The sequence below is a fragment of the Octopus bimaculoides genome, chromosome 4, assembly GCF_001194135.2.
Source record: "Octopus bimaculoides isolate UCB-OBI-ISO-001 chromosome 4, ASM119413v2, whole genome shotgun sequence".
Taxonomy (NCBI): domain Eukaryota; kingdom Metazoa; phylum Mollusca; class Cephalopoda; order Octopoda; family Octopodidae; genus Octopus; species Octopus bimaculoides.
Window position 1 is genome coordinate 55,299,500 of NC_068984.1, and position 4,196 is coordinate 55,303,695.

General features: G+C 33.9%; 1 long non-coding RNA gene across 2 annotated transcripts in view; it reads left to right on the forward strand.

Moving 5' to 3' along the window:
• The window catches only part of LOC106880086 (uncharacterized), a 169,671-nt gene that overhangs the window by 99,054 nt on the left and 66,421 nt on the right, over positions 1–4,196 (forward strand). The window lies entirely within an intron of this gene.

The following is a 4,196-nucleotide window of genomic DNA, read 5'->3' on the forward strand; positions in this document are numbered from 1 at the left end:
ATATATATATATATATATATATATATATACACACACACACAGACACACACACACATGTATATAGATGGATACATATATAATATATGCGCAGTTGTTATAATAATTATTGTAATTATTAATATGAGTACTATTATTGACGGGATAAGAATCTTGTAAGCGTGCGAGGGAACACGAAGCAGTTCTTTTGAAAGATATAGACGTCGAAGTACATAATAACGGCATCCAAATATTGCGCTGAAAATCCCATTGCATAAAAAAATTCGAAGATGAAGGTTAGGATCCTACAGGCAACCTTAAACTTTTTCTATAGAAAATGACTTTTCAGACCTATTAGCATGCTGTTGTTTGTGTCTTTAAATACTGCGAGGTCAACTGATCCAAAGAGAATTATTATTATTATTATTATTATTATTATTATTATTATTATTATTATTATTATTATTATTATTATTATCATTATTATTGAGTGAGTGAGCAGTGCATGCCATCAAAGTGACACTGTGGTAAAATATACGAAGCCCAATATACCCATCATGACTACCCGTTTGATAAGGGTACACCAGGCACATGCATCACAACCATATGTGCGCGACATGGTGATCTCATATCAAGATAAACAGCGCATGACCGCGCAGGTGTGGGCTAGTTATAATTTCCTTCAGGTGGAGTAGCCCATCCCGCTCAAAAGGTCCCTCAATAAGGTTTGTTTAAGGATGTTGAACAAAACACCCATGCTTACAAAGGTGAATTATTCAAACCCTAAAAATTCTTCTCAACACATGGCTATGATGTTCCCCACTACTTCTGCTCATGATCAGAGATGCACATATCGTCAGCCACCAAGGGACGTGCTCAACTGGTTAAGATCAAGTAACTGACAAGCAAATCTGTGGTATTGAGCAGAACATCTGCAGGAATGTTGGACCACAACCATTGACTGAAAGGCGACCATCTACCGAAACCACTCAAGAGCCTGAAGAAAAAAGAAAATATAATGACCCTAGAAAAAACAGCCAGAAAAATGATGTCGAAACAGAATTTGAAGACCACATATTTGCTGAGCAACACAGGAAAAATTTATCATTGAAATGAAGCAGGAAGTTCTAAATGAGCTTGCAGTTGTAGGGCATACAAATATGAATGATAGGGAACCACTTCATAAACTCTCAAATGTACACCAACATAAAACACAAATAAAAATTGGCAACTGCGTTGCACAAGAAATCATACAACAACTAGAACCCGATTTTAATAAGTTAAATGAAATTATATACTTTGTTGCTAAGGTAATCGAAAGACGGTATTTAACACCCAAAAAGTCAACAATACCAAATTCGAAAAGAAAATCAAACTGGAGGAGTCGAATTGAAACTGAGATTGAATCATTGCGAAGGGAGATATAAATATTAACTGAGCTAATCTCTGGAAATGGTGCAAGATCAAGAAAAGGCAGGAAGATTGTGAGAAAATATGGACTCTCAACAAGAGAAGAACTAATGTCAGCAAATGAAACCCTTAAACGAAAAGTTCAAGCGAAAGCTCAGAGTATACGCAGATTTGAGAAAAGAATCAAATTCTACAAGCTGACCCACAATGCTGATTCTGTAACGATGAAATTGAAACTAAAGACCACCTAATCTCTAAATGTAGAATCTTAGCACCTGTAGAATATAAAGCAAGGCATGACAGAGTCGGCCACTAGTACGGGGACGTGGTATTAGTACAAAATCGCACAGAGTGGCGGAGTCAGAGACTAGCATAATCCCCTGGGATTTCCCTATACGAGCAGATCAGGTGCTAGAGCACAACAGACCGCACCTAGTGGTGGTCGACAAAATGCACCACATATGCTATATAGTTGATATTGTATGCCCCTTTGACCTACGAATAGCGAAGAAGGAAGGCGAAAACTTAGATAAATACATCCCTCTGAAGTACAAAATAGCCTGGCTATGAAAAATGAAGTAGGTGAAGATAGTGCCAGTTATTGTTGAGTCCTCGAGAATAGTATCAGAAGGAATCAAGGAGACTATAAAGGAAATTGGAATAGAGTGCCCAGTAGAACTGTAACAAAAGTTTTGTCTCTTTTGCACGGCGAGAATAATCAGAAAAAGTATTAGATAGCTGAAAAGAACGGATAGTATGGCAACGTAGGCTGCAGGTAGCAAGCCCGCTACTGATGTAAAACTGTAGGAGCTCCAGTAAAACCTGTGATAAAGAGAAATAATAGTAGGAGTGGATGAAGAACCTAGAGATCCTTGAGAGCAGATTGTTGTCTGCACCTCTAGAAAATTAGCTGGAGCATGTGACATCGAGATCTATCAGAAGGGAAATGTACAAGAAGAAGAAGTAAACGAAGAAGAAGAAGAAGAAGAAGAAGAAGAAGAAGAAGAAGAAGAAGAAGAAGAAGAAGAAGAAGAAGAAGAAGAAGAAGAAGAAGAACAAGAAGAAGAAGAAGAAAAAGAAGAAGAAGAAGAAGATGAAGAAGAAGAACAACAACAACAACAAGGAGAAAAACAACAAGATCAACAACAACAAAAATGATTACCATTGTTGTTTATATTATTGGTATTGTTATTATTATTATTCTGTATTTAATAGTTTTCGATACAAACAAGTGCTTCTATAGAAACATCGAAATTATAAAGTCTGAAAAGAAGATGGAAATTTAGGACAAATTTATGAAAAATGCTTTGGGACAGTGAAGAGTTAAAATATAACTAAAATAATTGATAAAAGCATTCTTCTCCGTTAGTTTGTGTTCTTATTACTCTACCAAGACATATAATTCTATATGTATATAAGTGTTACCCTTCATTTATGATCATATAACTTTCATTACAATCCACAGGAGACAACAGTAAAATATTCCATTTTTTCTGTACTTCATTCATTGCAGATGTAATTTTTTTTATTGGTGAATCATCATGAGAATTATTTAGGGATGAAACAGTGCAGTTTATGTTGTTTTCGTCTTCAGTATTTCAATGTTTTAGAATAGTTTAGCAATACGGAAGCACAGATCAGCAGCAATCGAATGTTTGTAAAGTTGTAATTTCAGATAGCTTGTATAATTGTAATATTCAAATATACACTCATCAATACAAATATTTGAGCGAGCATGTGCGTGTGTGTGGGTATCGCATGTGTGTGAGTTGCGTGTCTGTGAGTTAGAAATTAACACACTGTGATATTGATCTACTAATTTGCAAAACCGAATGAAGATCTTCAATTGATTTTGTTGATTTCTATCATTTGAATTTGCCAAATAATTCAAATGATAGTAAATATTACGTGAATGCAAAATATATATACATTTCCAAAGCAAATTAAATTAGACAGTGGCTGAATGCGTTATAGAAACTTAACTAAATCATTTGAAGTATATTTTTGAAAACTATTGATAGTGGTTGATCTGAAAGGAAGACTTACACATATCAGCTGTGTAGCTTTTACTCACTTCCTCATTAAAACTTAGAAGTAAGAACTGATATCAACAATCATGACTGACTTTAAAATCACGAAGTTATAATTTTACCATATATTATATATCCACTGTCATGTGTAGTGTTTATTTACATAACAATTAAGTGCTTCTGCGTCTATAGTCTTTATTTGGCGTATGATCTTCTGTATTCATCCACGAAATAATAATGCCAGTGCGACATTTTGAAGATATAGACTGCGAAGTAACTTATAAGTAATAAGAATAATCGTATTTTTAGATTGACCTGACAGAGATGACATTTGACTAGGATACCCCCGAATGAATAATTGTTTTTTTTTGTTAAGGTTTGCTGAAATACATTTGGAATTTCAATGTTCCCGAGTTTTTTTTTTTTTGTTCTTTCATCCCTATTAGGTGCCCAAATATATATAATGTGTTATTGAGTGATATTCAAACAATTATACTCTCCTCTAGTCAGCATTGCATGTATAAGAGATAACTGGATTTTAATAAAGCGTATATACTTTTAAAAAGAATATATATATGATGTATGGGATGCATCACACCTCTATTGTTTACAAACTGTATCCTTTCAACACACTCACAAGCAGACACTCTCACACACACAAGCACACACACATATGTATTATCATAGTATATGCTATATAATATACTATTTTATATTATACGTTATATAAATATATAAATATACACACGTATGCATATATATATATATATATATATATAT